Genomic DNA, 16,237 nt, shown 5'->3' on the forward strand with positions numbered 1-16,237 from the left:
AATGTTACATCTGTATGTCACAGCAATGTTATATGTCACAGTAATGTTACATCTGTATGTCACAGTAATGTTACATCTATGTGTCACGGCAATGTTACATCTGTATGTCACAGCAATGTTACATCTATGTGTCACAGTAATGTTACATCTGTATGTCACAGCAATGTTACATCTATATGTCACAGTAATGTTACATCTGTATGTCACAGCAATGTTACATCTCTATGTCACAGTAATGTTACATCTATATGTCACAGCAATGTTACATCTATGTGTCACGACAATGTAACATCTGTATGTCACAGTAATGTTACATCTATGTGTCACAGCAATGTTACATCTGTATGTCACAGCAATGTTACATCTATGTGTCACAGCAATGTTACATCTATATGTCACAGCAATGTTACATCTATGTGTCACAGCAATGTTACATCTATATGTCACAGCAATGTTACATCTATATGTCACAGTAATGTTACATCTATGTGTCACAGCAATGTTACATCTATGTGTCACAGCAATGTTACATCTATGTGTCACAGCAATGTTACATCTATATGTCACAGCAATGTTACATCTATGTGTCACAGTAATGTTACATCTGTATGTCACAGTAATGTTACATCTATGTGTCACAGCAATGTTACTTCTATGTGTCACAGCAATGTTACATCTATGTGTCACAGCAATGTTACATCTGTATGTCACAGCAATGTTACATCTATGTGTCATAGCAATGTTACTTCTATGTGTCACAGCAATGTTACATATATATGTCACAGCAATGTTACATCTGTATGTCACAGCAATGTTACATCTATATGTCACAGTACTATCACATCTTTATGTCACAGCAATGTTACATCTTTATATCACAGTAATGTTACATCTATATGTCACAGCAATATTACATCTATATATCACAGCTATATAATATCACAGCAATATTACATCTATATGTCAGCAGCTTGTACAGAGTAGACAAACAAGTGGTTGATAAAATGAACAATGACACATGACGTCATGGTACGCTATGCAATTAGCCGGGTCACACCTTGTAACGGCCCAATCCTCACTCTAGGGTGACGAGAGAAAGTCCTGGGGAACATGTTATACACACCATCTGTTTCTATTCATTGTGTGTCAGATTCATAGGGCATTCTCCCATCACCCTCACACTGCCATCAGCTGGGGTCGTGGCCCAAAAGGGGAGACGTGACACAGGGTACAAGCTAACTTTTATAGATTTGTAACGTACCATCTAGTCTTGGAATAATCACGAATAACTTCTTACTGGCCTTCGATCCACAAGCATTCTGCCCGAACCATCTCCTGCAAATACCTGGCGGGTATCTCAAGGATTCTGCAGTAACTCACAATTAAATAACTTCTACATCTGCATCAATGTCGAGGCAGCTGGCAGACAGAGATGCAGAAGGAGGACAGGGGGGCATGTTAGGCCTTGTTGTGGAAGTTGATAGTTAAAATCAATAAGGAATGTGAGTAACAAGGTTAAGCCGGGCACAATCTATTTTAAAATACCCTCGCTTGAGAGTTCCACGAATGTGTAATTTTCTATAAACGAAATGAAATAAGACTCTTCTGCCAATTTTTAAAAAGATTGAAGCTTACTGGTTGAATAAAGACATTCTCTACCAACTTCATTTCCGCAATCTAATCGGTGGCCTTATAACCTACTTACACGAGACGTTGCACAGAAGGATTTTTGCATCATCTTTATGAAATTAGAAGATGCCCCCGTGTTCCATGAGGAAGAACTTTTTGTAACACAATTATTTCCCGTGGAATGGCATCCTGTAAAATGTTCGGAGAGTAGAAGGGGGGGTCCACCTAGAGTGAGTGAGTGAGTGGGTTTGGTTTTACGCCGCTTTTAGCAATATTTCAGCAATATCACGGCAGGGGACACCAGAAATGTGCTTCACGCATTATACCCATGTCGGGAATCAAACCCGGGTCCTTGGCGTGTCGAGCGAACGCTTTAACCACTGGGCTACCACGCCGCCCCTTGTTCCACCTAGAGATACTACATATAGATGTTGATTATCATTCATAATCGTGATGAAGTGTAACACAAAGTTGTTACCATGTATAACATACGCATCTCAATGGTAATGCCGACTGATGTTGACAAGCTAGCACGTTTATTAATGATCACTATGAAAATAGGCTCGTTAGGCGTAAAATCCCTTCAAGTATGTAAAGCCACTCACTCACTCATCCTTCACCTGAAATACACAATTTGTCAGTAGTAGTAGTAGATGTGAGAGAGTGAGTCGTGTTTAACGCCGCTTTTAACAGTATTTCAGTTATATCACGGCGTGTCAGCTTAATGTGGGAGGAAAGCCAGAAATTATGCAGACTTGCCACTTATTACCACATTTGTGAAGCCAATGATCACGGGTATGGGGCTGACAAACCCAAAAACATAATCGGGGCGAACCGGGATTCGAACCCGCAAACATAGGTTTCTGGCGTGCCCAAGGGACGCAACTCTGCACAGCCCCGCCTTAGACGACTGGGAAACTTTTACTTAATTACCGTTTCATTTGTTGTGGTAATTGCAATACTACTGGTAGTAGTAGTAGTAGTAGTAGTAGTAGTAGTAGTAGTAGTAGAAGTGGTAGTAGTAGTAGTGTCACTATTATTATTATCATTTTTATTATTATTAAATATTTTATTATTACAATAATATACTTTGGTCCTCAACTTTTACTTTCACCAGCATCTTACTTTATCGTATTAAAAAACGTACACCATATCACTGTGATAAAAACATTTGCCATACGGCTCAAACTTTGCCCTCCGGCCAAAACAATTTCCCATCGCCGGGCGAGCTCAAATATCCTTGAAACAAAATTAAACTAAATGCAAAAGCTGCTCGCCTGTGTGATGCGAAGACCTCGAATGACTCCTAAATGATACCGCTTTCAGCATTCACCACCACTCGCATCTTTCCGTAACCTACAACATGGGTGGTAGGGTGGCACGGGTTCGTCATGAATCGTGAGGGTCACGAGAATCCAATCGGCTACTCCCGGAATGACACGAGATGGCCTCGAATGCACGTTCACGTGCAATGTATGCAGGCGAACTCTTACCGTATTTAACCCATAATAAATAGATTTTTCTGTTGTTGAATACCATTTTAAACCATTTGATGATAGAACTATAGTGCGTTTGCTGCAAAATCGTACCGATGAAATGAAAAATAGATATAAATACCAAAGCAACAATTCGTCTTCCATGGCATGACTGCTATTCAATCACGTTTTAAACCACTAGGCTACCCCACCGCCGCTCTTCGGGTATTGATTTCGTTCTAATAACCAACTGATCGTAGCATCTTTATATGTGCTTGATATAAGTGTATGACATTATAGCACGACACGTATTGTTATCATAATTTCATACTCGTGAAGGAACGCCTCCGTGGTCTAATGGTAGAGCGTCCGCCCGGAGAGCGGAAGGTCCGGGGTTCGATCCCCGACCGCGTCATACGTTAAAAGACGTTAAAAGATGGTACTTGTTGTTACCCTGTCTGGCGCTCGGCATTAAAGGGCTAACACAAGGGCTGGTCGGCTCGGAGTCAGTATACTGTGTCTGAGTGGGGTATTCATGTTAAACTGCGGCATGGTATCTCAGTGAGCTAGCACTATAAATCGGCATCAATCCGGACTAGTACAAGCAGCCACACACACACATATATGTGCATGCACGTCGCTATATAAGTGCAATAATCTTGGACGCGACGTTAAACCCCATTTCACCTCACTTCACCTCTTTCAGGAAGAGATTCAAAATTGTTACCCTGTACACAGTTGCATTCCTTAGCGGCCACGTTACCCACGGGTTCGAACCCAGAATCGTCTCAAGTATCTTGGCTTGGTCTATGAGCACCATGTTCTAATTTACACAATAAATAAATTGCAAGTGATTTTGTGGCATTTGATTTCCAAAACAATCAATTTTGTTTGTGTTTATGTTTCCATAAACCGAAAAAATAGACCAAGCGCACAACGAACTACTGTTTCCTGATTGGCTGATAATAGAATGGGCGGGGCTTGTGATGCATTTTCGCGCTGAATGCTGTAACTGATTTCTAATTACATTTTGAGTGTGTTACTGATCAAATAAGCAGGGACGTTAAGTGATCTATGACGTTATTATTGTTGCCGATTATTTACAGACCGCAAGCATAAATATGAAATATTGCTGAGTGCGGCCTTAAACAAACAATCAATCAATCTAAAGCGTAACTCATCTTCACAGCACGTATCTATCATATCGGACCTTGGCAATCAACATAGCAACATGTATCGTTTCCCTGTTGCCATGATGTCAATCGACCCGTGAAGATCCGGGGTATTAAAAGGCGACTATGCTTGTCGTAAAAGGCGACTAACGGGATCGGGTGGTCAGGCTCGCTGACTTGGTTGATATATGTCACCGTATCCAAATTGCGTAGATCGATGCTCATGATGTCAGTCACTGGATTGTCTGTTCCAGACTCGATTATTTCCAGACCGCCGTCATAAAGCTGGAACATTGCTGAGTGCGGCGTGAAACAAGAAACAAACCTAGCCTCCAAAATGATAACGTTCATGAATATAAATGTTGAAATTAGAATCAGTTTTATATTAAGTTAAACTGGGGTTTCGGCCTGCAAGCGCTTCCAGACAGCCAGCAGACATTCGTTCCACTGGTTTTGCTCAGTAGCACAGGCAGCCTCGTGTGAATAGAGACCTAGAATTGAAGGTGATACCTAACTTGGTTAACCAAATCCGTTATCGATTTTAAGTCGGACTTAATCTCTTTTCTTCATGAGTGCCTCCAAGTACACCGTTTCCTTTAAAATTAATGAAATGCATGACAGCTGTCATCTTGCCGTTTAACGTTTGAATGGATATTTTCTTTAAAATGTCTACGTTGACATTTCAATCACGTTTCCCTCACCGTTGCAATTACCTCGTCGAATGAACAATTGAAAGAAGCGGTAATTTAGTAAAAGGTTCCCAGTACTTTGGGTACACGGGTGGCCCAGTCGTCTAAGGCACCGACTTTTGCTGTGCCTTTGATTTTCGTCCCTTGGCCACACCTGAAACCTATGATCGCGGGTTCGAATTCCGGTTCGACCCGATTGTGTTTCTAGGTTTGCCAGCACCATACCCGTGCTCGTGGGTTTCACCAAAGTCGTAAACGTCTGAGACCTGCATCACGTCGGGCTTTCCTCCCACATCAAGCTGACAAGCTGTTCAAAGCGGTGGTAAACCCAACTCACTCACAATACTCCTATTTTTGGCATTAAAACGGGTTTTTTCGTACCGCTAAACTACCGTTCACCATTACACATTCAGCCGAGTGCAGCTGACAATATACTCCTATGAAGTAAGACGAGTTCTATGGATGAACAACTTCTTTATTACAATTAGTGCGACGTTTCGGTGGGAGTGATTGAGTTGGGTTTTCATGCCGCTTTTAAAAGTATTCCAGTTATATCACGGCTTGTCAGCTTAATGTGGGAGGAAAGCCCGAAGTGATGCAGGTCACAGGCGTTTACCACTTCGGTGAAACCCACGAGCACGGGTATGGTGCTGACAAACCAAGAAACATAATCGGGTCGAACCGGGATTTGAACCCACAATCATAGGTTTCAGGCGTACCCAAGGGACGCAAATCTGCACAGCGAATCGCGGCGCCTTAGACGACTGGGCCACCCGTGCCCCCCTTGAAGAAGGAGACTTCCCTATTCGATATGTGGATGCTTGTCAATATCCCCAGTCTGATACCTCTACTACAGACCACGCTGATTGCTGTGGGTAAACTGGGGGGTATATAATGGAAGTTGATAGTAAACATTATCAGACGCATTACCCCTTGATTTGTACCAGACACCGTCTGTTGTAGGGGGTGGCCAGTGTAGGCATTTCTCAAAATCGAACATCAATATCAATTCTGGAACATTTAGTTTGACGCCACCTCGGCCCCGAGAATAGACTCGCCCAAGCCCCTAAGGAAATTATTTTTCGTTTATTTCGTAATTCCCAGATTATATAAATAATAGGAAGACGATGTCCATATAAAGACTGGCGTCTGCTAATCTAAGCTTACCTATTTTCCTATGTTATTACTATGAATCCATTGACATATGGTTCAGTACAGATTTGGAGCAAGCTATCCCGAGCATTGATGTACGGTTGGATTCAATGCTCACATAGTGTCGTTGGAAGTAAACAGCAATGGTAATAATCTCAAAATCGAACATCAATATCAATTCTGGATCATTCAGTTTAACAGCATTAGTCATATAAATATAAGCGACAAAACCCTTTCCATATTCATAAGAAATGTCTGCAAAAAGCAGAGTCGATTGTACAACTCTGACGGAATCATGATCATGCGTCCATGAATCAACATCAAATAGTGATGATCGCGAATAGATGAAGGTATCCTGCCAGACCGGTGCACCCGTCACAAACACATGCAAAGGCAAGTCAATTAGTCAGGAGAAAAAACACGAGAACATATAAAGTCAAAGTAAGGAATTGTCATTTTTGTCACTCAAATGCGTCAAATTTGGAAATGTTATCCACATTTCTACCATAACATCATTTGAAAGCTTTGCTGAGGCATTGAATGTTGTAGCCTTATCAAACAACTTTTGAGCGAGTGTCGCATAACTTTCTTTGAAATCGTAGAAAGACCATGTCCGTTTGTATCTCAAAAGTTGCTACTTGTTGACACCAAAGGCTAGAGCTGCAGGAATATTGATCGACATGAAGGGAAACGTGACCACTGGAAAGTTGAAGTCATCCGTCTTGTCATACAGTTTTGTGGAAATTTGTTGGTTTTTTTGGCACAAAGATATTTTGTGGAGTCAGGTACGAGGTATGCAGGGCCGCACATACCCTGCAGACGTGTAGCCAAATTGTTGCTGAAACACAAAGACTGGTGAATGCCACAACGTATCAGTGCTCAACAGGACACCAAATTAAATACTGAGGTAATGTATTGCTCGGGACGAAGTGCAATTAAGACTGAGTAGTGGCTGTACGACTGACCAATTCATCATGAGACTTTTGATCCTCAGCTAGTTAGTACAGACGTCAGAACATGGACTATCGAACCGTTTAGAAGCCATGCAAGGCAGTCCAGCATCAGCTATCAGTAAGTCTTACACAATACAATTCCACATCTAGCATCCCGTTTCACCACAGCTTAAGTTAGGGGCGGCGTGGTAGCCTTGTGGTTAAAATGTAAGCTCGTCACGCCGAAGATCCGGGTTCGATTCCCACATGGACAAAATGTGTGAAGCCCAAGTCTGGTGTCTACCTTCGTGATATTGCTGGAATATTGTTAAAAGCGGCGTAAAAACATACTCAGACACTCACGTTTCGTGTTAGCCACTGTCTGACTTGTAGAAACCTTATTCGCACCCCGAGTCTTAAGACTGAAACGGTTGCCTACATTATAAAACAAAAGCAGAGAGCAATTGACAGAATGGCACGAGGGAAGGAAGGCACCGATATGTCGTGTTAAACGCAACCTCGGCCCGAGAATAGACTCGCCCAAGTCTCTTAGGAAATTATTTTTGGTTTATTTCGTAATTCCCTGATTATATAAATGATAAGAAGAAGATGTCCCATTAAAGACTGGCGTCCGCTTATCTAAGCTTGCCTATTTACAATATTATTACTATGCATCCATGGACTTATCGTTCAGTACAGATTTAGAGCAAGGCTATCCCGAGCATCGATGTACGGCTGGGTTCAATGTTCACAGAGTATCGTTGGAAGTAAACAGCAATGGTAAATAATTGTTTGTTTGATAAACAGCTAATCCTGTTACACCACTGGACACTCCTCGTGGCAGAGCTCGGCGATAATTCTGAGAGACATATAGTCGATGAAATCTGTCGTTGCTTTTGATGAAGTTTGCCATTCTTCATGTTTGGTGATGAGTTGTTAACACTTGAAAGTATCGCACACATTCGCGGAGCAGATAGCTCTGATTGTCTACATCGATCCGCCCTGGTGATAAAAGGAATCAGCGTGTATGAGCAGTCTGTAAGAACATATTCGGGGCAGAACATACATTGTTTAAGTGAACAGTTACTTCTACAATCTTCTCCGACTTCTTTAGACTGGGAGGGTGGGGTGGGGAGGGGAGGGCTGTGTGTGTGTGTGTGTGTGTGTGGGGGGGGGTGTTGGGGGGCTGTAGGGAGGGTGTTGGGGGCTGTTGGGGGGCTGTAGGGAGGGTGTTGGGAGCTGTAGGGAGGGTGTTGGGTCTGTAGGGAGGGTGTTGGGGGCTGTAGGGGGGGTGTTGGGTCTGTAGGGAGGGTGTTGGGGGCTGTAGGGAGGGTGTTTGGGGGCTGTAGGGAGGGTGTTGGGCGGTGTAGGGAGGGTGTTGGGGGGCTGTAGGGAGGGTGTTGGGAGCTGTAGGGAGGGTGTTGGGGTTGTCGGGGGGGGGGGGGCTGTAGGGAGGGTGTTTGGGGGCTGTAGGGAGGGTGTTGGGGGTGTAGGGAGGGTGTTGGGGGCTGTTGGGGGGTGTAGGGAGGGTGTTGGGGGTGTAGGGAGGGTGTTAGGGCTGTAGGGAGGCTGTGTGGGGCCGTAGGGAGGGTGTTGGGGGGGCTCGACCTCCTGTCAAGACGATCTGATCGATAATCAAGATCGAAATTGTAATAAAACGGACCTTATCTCACGAAATGCATTAAATCACTAGAGCACCTTGATTAAAAACATGAAATGTTTGGGAAAATATCTGTCGACGCCCAGTTGTAAATCCTTCAGTCGACCGAAATCTGCACGTTGAAATCCATGTTGTTTACGAACCGGATGTCTTGTTCATTTCGCGATTTTGATTGGACGATGCATTTGCTCGTTAGTCCAGACAAAATGTTACTCGGGAATTCCAGCCAAGTTCGGCAAGGGTGGAAACTGGACTTTTATAGTCAGTTAACGCCCTCGCCTCGGGAAGATGCTGCTCAGCTTTCATCTGATGAAGGAGCAAGAAGTACCTCTGAAACGTCGTGACAAAGAATAAAAGAAGTTGCAGTCAATAAAAAGTGGAATGGATTCATGTTCTAAATGTCTATCAAAGACTTGTTATTGTCCGGTATAACTGGTTTGTCTTGTAAGGCCACGCTATTTGATTGTACAGATTACATGCTGTGCTTAACGGTAAGCGCGGATAGGTTGAAATAATATGAATACAATATTTTTCATGTTGGTGTAGAGTTGTTTGGGTCACTCGGCTTAAAGGGAACTATATAAATGATAATTCTGTTCAAAGAGCAAGCTGTTTACTCATATTAGGAGATGCACGTGGATTTACTTATGTCTGAAAAGCTTTGGTCTCATTATCAGGCGTTTGTGGTTAGACAATGTATACAATACCTTTGATCAATTATTAAATCAAAAGTCTAGAATCACATAATTGCAAAAAAATTTAGATGCTTATCCCCATTGTTAATCCTCATTTTATTGTACATTGATTGTCTGCCATCCTAAACGAGCTGTGCATGTATGTCACTGATTAATTACTGTTATTTATGTTATGACATTTATAGCCTCAATCGATTATCCCCTGGGCTGTATCAGTAATCACGCCCAATTCCACGTCTAGAGCAAGGTTATTGTCTATTGGTCTGTCCATTGTTGTCCATTCTAATCACCTCTCAGCGCCAACTAACTGTTGGCTTCCCTGGTTAAGTTTCCACCTTTGTTATCTTAATACTTTTGTTCTTTCAGGTACATATATATGTTCTCGTAGCATTTATTCACCCGATAAAAGGGTTCACCTGATTCACGCAGAGTTGCGTCCCTTGGGCACGCCAGAAACCTATTGCGGCTTCGAATCCCGGTTCGCCCTGATTATGTTTCTAGGTTTGTCAGCACCATACCCGTGCTCGTGGGTTTCACCGAACTGGTAAACGTCTAAGACCTGCATCACAAACAACAAACACCACGTCGTACATATCTACTACTTACTGTACAAGGGGGCAGTCGGGTAGCCCTGTGGTTAAAAAGTTCGCTCGTCACGCTGAAGACCTGGGTTCGATACCCCACATGGGTGCAATGTGTGAAGCCCATTTCTGGTGTCCCCCGCCGTGATATTGCTGGATTATTGCTAAAAGCGGCGTAAAACCATACTCACTCACCCAAGTTGACAGGTGAGTTTTATTACATTTCCCGTAAGAAACTGTTGTACGACCTTGAACGAAAGTATATTGTGCCTGACTTAAAGTCAATGAGGATTGGATGTAAATAGTATATAGTTTTGTACCAAACTCCATTGTATGGTGGCCTGTTCACCTGGTCTTTATCGCCGCATTTAGAACCACTGGCAACCGTCTACAGAATGTCTGCAAGCGTCTGTTGATCGAAACACCAGTTTAAGTGAGCTGAACTTGATTGTTATTGATGAGTCTAACCTAGGAGCCTGAAGTGATGCAGACCTCATATGTTGATCACTTTGGTGAAACCCACGAGAACAGGTATGGTACTGACAAACCTAGAAACTTAATCAGGGCGAAAGAGACTCTGCAAAACGGTATTGCGGCTGCTAGTTTAGACGACAGAGCCACCCGTGGCTCCTTTTGGGAGGAGACATTTGTTTCGGTCATTGCTTCACAACCTGCAGTGTTTTAACACACTACGTTTAGGACATCCAACAATGTTCAAGAAATGATATATTACGTTAAGCTTCAGGTATGTCGATGAGGTGGTAAGGTGAAATTGGGTTTAACGTCGCGTCCAAGATTATTGCACTTATATAGCAACGTGCATGTACGTGTATGTGTGTGTGTGTGGCTGCTTGTACTAGTCCGGATTGATGCCGATTTACAGTGCTAGCTCACTGAGATACCATGCCGCAGTTAAACATGAATACCCCACTCAGACACAGTATACTGACTCCGAGCCGACCAGTCCTTGTTTCAGCCCCTTAATGCCGAGCGCCAGACAGGGTAACAACAAGTAGCATCTCTTAACGTCTTTTGGTATGACGCGGCCGGGGATCGAACCCCGGACCTTCCGCTCTCCGGGCGGACGCTCTACCACTAGACCACGGAGGCGGTCATCAGGGCGAAAGAGACTCTGCACAACGGTATTGCGGCTGCTAGTTTAGACGACAGAGCCACCCGTGGCCCCTTTTGGGAGGAGACATTTGTTTCGGTCATTGCTTCACAACCTACAGTGTTTTAACACACTACGTTTAGGACATCCAACCATGTTCAAGAAATATGATTTATTTGTTTGTTTGTTTGTGGTTTAACGCCGCACTCAGCAATATTCCAGCTATATGGTGGCGGTCTGTAAATAATCGTGTCTGGAACAGACAATCCAGTGATTGATATCATGAGCATCGATCCACACAATTGGGATCGATGTCATGCATCAACCAAGTCAGAGAGCCTGACCACAAGATCCCGTTAGTCGCCTCTTACGATAAGCATAGTCGCCTTTTATGGCAAGCATGGGTTGCTGAAGACCTATTCTACCCCGGATCTTCTAGATATATGACGTCGGTCTGTGAATCTTCGAGTCTGGATCCGACAAAAGGGCGATTGGCATCGCGAGCATCCATCTACTTGTTTATAAGCCTAACCTTGATTATAAGAGTAGATATAATACGCTATACTGTATTCGAATTTTAAATTAGAATCTTTAAACATCCCTGATACTAGTCCCTGCCACGATCCCTTACGCACACACACACACACGCACGCACGCACGCACACACACGCACGCACGCACGCACACACACGCACGCACGCACACACACACACACACACACACGCGCACACACACACACACACACGCACGGAATTCAGGGGTTTTTGGTCGTCAACAACCCATGGTCATCGTAAGAGGCGACTTAATGGATCGGGTGGTCAAGCCCACTGACTTGGTTGATTGCATGCCATTGTATCCAAATTGCGTGATCGATGCTTGTGGTGTCAATCACTTGATTATCTGGTCCAGTCTTGGTTATTTATGGGCCGCCGTCATACAGTTAAGATACTGCTGTGTGCGGCGTTAAACAACAAACACCACGTCGTATATATCTACTACTTACTGTACAAGGGGACAGTCGGGTAGCCTTGTGGTTAAAACGTTCGCTCGTAACGCCGAAAACCGGGTTCGATTCCCGACATGGGTACAATGTGTGAAGCCCTTTTCTGGTGTCCCCCGCCTGATATTGCTGGAATATTGCTAAAAGAGGCGTAAAACCTCAGTCACACACTACTTACAAGAAGCTAAGGAGTGAGTGAGTTGGGTTTAACGCCGCTTTTAACAGTATTCCAGTTATATCACGGCGTGTCAGCTGATGTGGGAGGAAAACCCGAAGGGATGCAGGTCACAGACGTTTACCACTTCGGTGAAACCCACGAGCACGGGTATGATGCTGACAAACCTAGAAACATAATTGGGACGAACCGGGATTCGAACCCACAATCATAGGTTTCTGGCGAGCCCAAGGGACGCAACTCTGCACGACTGGGCCACCCGTGCCCCCAGTAACTAAGGACCACCCGATGGCATGCCAGACACACACAGAAAGTTGGGCCTTGTGTTTCATCAAGACAGAAAGGCGAAGATGAGTTGCAGGAAATAGAGTGTCGGGGCGTATTCGGTGCGATATACTGGTGTTAATTCAGTTAGGCAAAACAGATGCCAGATTGCCAGTCAACAAGGAGTTACTGCGATGAGGTCTTTGATATATCACAGCTATAATTGTGATATTAAGTTAAATGGTTAATTACAAACGACATTGTGTTATTGCCAGACTGTTAGACGCGTTCTCGAAGGAGTGTTCAAGGTGGTACGGTGGTGTAGGCGATTCGATACCGGGATTGCATCTCTGGTCGTGAGATCGAATCCCATATTCGGCCCGATTTATTTCTTCGATCAGTCAGCACCTCTCTTTTCGCCATGTTTGGCATTCCTCTCTTATGAAGCTGACACGTGAAATAAACGTATTACAGTTTAAAGTGACGTTCAACCTTCCTCGTTCACGCTTGCTGTGTCAGTAGCATCTCCACCGCCACACATCGCCGTGAATGGCTGGAAAATTGCTGATGCGGCGTAAAACAATATTCATTCATTCATTCCACCGACACACACACACACACACACACACACACAGTTATATATGGGGGCGGGTTCGATTCTCGACATGGGTACAATGTGTGAAGCCCATTTCTGGTTTCCCCCGCCGTAATAGTGCTGGAATATTGCTTAAAGCGGCGTAAAACCAAACTCACTCACTGTTATAAATGGCGACGTTAACGAGCTCCGAAATCGTAGATATTTACTGTTCCGCCTTTATTATCCGGCGTCTACTGTTCGCTAATACATATACTATATGAACAAAAAGTAGTGGTCATTGGGAACCACCAAGACATATATACTTATCTATATGGTAGACAAAAGGAAATGCTATGGTCATATATGCTGGGGCGTAGGCGATCCGATATAACGGGTTCTAAAGGTTGGTGTGTGTGGGGAAAGGGGGGGGGGGGGCGGTCGGGTAGCCTAGTGGTTAAAGCGTTCGCTTGTCACGCCGAAGACCCGGGTTCGATTCCCGACATGGGTACAATGTGTGAATCCCATTTCTGGTGCCCCCCGCCGTGATATGGCTGGAATATTGCTTAAAGCGGCGTAAAACCATACTCACCCAAAGGTTGGTGTGATGAGATGGTGGCGCACAAGGTCGTTAAAGGGTTCAGGAGGCAAATCCGAAATTTGCATTTTGCAGCCAACATCGCTAATATCGGGTAAAACCACATCTGTTTGCCAGACATGCACGAATTCTTCGAGGCATGCTTCTGATGAGTCGTCCAATGTCAGCTTGACTCATGTTGTTCCACTCATCAGTGATGGCAACGCGGAGTGATGGGTGGATTTTGACGTTGACGTACACGTCTGCCAATTGCGTCCCAGACGTTCAGCGGGGAAAGGTCAGGACTGAGTGCTGGCCATGGCATGACATGGATGTTTTGTTGTTGGAAGGAACTGGGTCACAAGTCTGGCACGATGAGCCTGGCATTATCATCTTGAAAGAGGAAACCTTGCCAAACACATTGTGCAAATGGCACCACGAGTGGTGTAATGATGTTGTCCCGATAGTATTGACTTGCGACTCTGCCATTGACAATATGGGGCGCTGTTCGGCCAGTCATTGTGATACTACCCCATACCATAATGGACCCACCCTACAATTAAACGATCATGATGTACGACTTTAACGTTTATAAAACGCTCATTAGGACGTCTCCAAACTCGATTTGTTCGGTCATGGAAGTCGAGAGTGAACCTCGATTTGTCAGAAGACATGGCATTAGCCCATCGTCGATTATCCCAGTGCTGACGTCCCCTACACAACTGACGACGCTGATTCAAATGACGTGCAGTGGGGTGACACGACGGAGTACATCACTCCATAGATAACCCCGCCGTGATATTGCTGGAATATTGCTAAAAGCGGCGTAAAACCATATATACTCACTATAGATTACCACTATAGAACAATAATTGTTGGAGGGGCCGTATACACCAGAAATAGGTTCACACAGAAATTAGGTGTGGAATCAGTAAATGACTACACAAGATCAATGAATAATCAGTAAGTTATATTGAAACACAGAGTTGTATGATAACAGTGAGTGAGTGAGTGAGTATGGTTTTACGCTGCTTTTAGCAATATTCAAGCAATATCACGGCGGGGGACACCAGAAATGGGCTTCACATATTGTACCCATGTCAGGAATCGAACCCGGGTCTTCGGCGTGACGAGCGAACGCTTTAACCACTAGGCTACCCGACCGCCCCTTTTATGATAACAATCAAGCCAGTACATCAGGTCAAATAAATTGCAGCAGGAACAAGCTACAGGGCCTGGAATAAATGTTCATGAACTCACGAATGTTCAAAATGTTTTGAAAGAAGCCTGGCACCGCTCTCGAATCCAGAATAGTGTTGGAAGCGGGGAGTAATTCGATGTTTAGACATAGGTATTCAAGTCGCATGTGGCGAGTAGATCAGAAACAAGTCAGGTCGAAAGGGGACTCGAATCTCCCTCGAAAAGGTACAACCAACTTTCTAGAAACGTCTAGAACCATCAAGCCGGCCATGGTCACGCAAGCTCCCCACAGCGATAGCCCATTCGCGGAGCTCTCTATATTATCGCTGCCACCAGTCAATAGACTGGTTCCCGTTCGTTCCTGTGACAATTTTTTATTTGAAAGCGGAACAAGTGCAGCGACACCAAACGGAGGATCCGGGAACCAGTCTACCAGTCAAACCTCCCCACTGTGATATATGGCCGCAACCATGCTTGGAGTTGAACTCGCTGCCGACTGACCGTTATGTTTACAAGTGATGACTGACGTGTCGCCGAATACTCTTACCCCTGCTAAATTCTTTTCTTTGTTAATTTGAATTTCTGTTTCATTACAACTATCATGTAATTGGTACAGTAAGAATGTAAGGGGGAAGTTGGATGATTTTCCGTTCGTCTGTAATCTCGAACCAATCTGATCAAACAAACAAAAAGGTAATTCATCTTGGAATATATGGTCAGCTGAATACCTTTTCAAAATTAACTGTGATGGCATTCCCAAAGACAAAAACAAAAATATAAACGTCACTACATTTGGGGATAAAGGGCAAATTTCAAGATTCTTGTAATGGCCGCGCCTACACTGGTGGCAGCGATGTTACAGAGAGTATAACGAAGGTGTCACGCGCTGGGAAGGAGCTTGATGGTCACGAAAACAAGGGCAGATAACTCTAATTATAGCACCATAACATTCTAGAAAGCGCCATTCGCTGCAGTTCATTGCGGTTCAATTCCAGCCGCCACAGCACTTGATATTTTTTTACTAAGAGTTCAAACAATTGCAATTACAACAAATACATTTACAACAGTTTCTTCCGCCACTAAAATTACTTACACATAACAATGTGTATTAGTGGCCATTGAATGACGGGTAGCAAAAGCAGGTTAGTTCATCGCTACATGTTTTAGGCCTACTGCATGTTTTAATTCTGTTGTCGAGTAGATGACGATTTGCGTTTTTGTATTTCCACCATGTATCTTACCTAATTACATCATAGTCTACCACTCCTGAAGAATTTCTGTATTCAACGTCCAGTCAAAAACATGTTTTGATATTTTACAACGCTGTGGAAACGTGTGATACTGTCACGTA

Source organism: Haliotis rufescens, unplaced genomic scaffold (genome assembly GCF_023055435.1).
Source record: "Haliotis rufescens isolate VD_foot unplaced genomic scaffold, xgHalRufe1.0.p SCAF_57, whole genome shotgun sequence".
NCBI classification, from domain to species: Eukaryota; Metazoa; Mollusca; class Gastropoda; order Lepetellida; family Haliotidae; genus Haliotis; species Haliotis rufescens.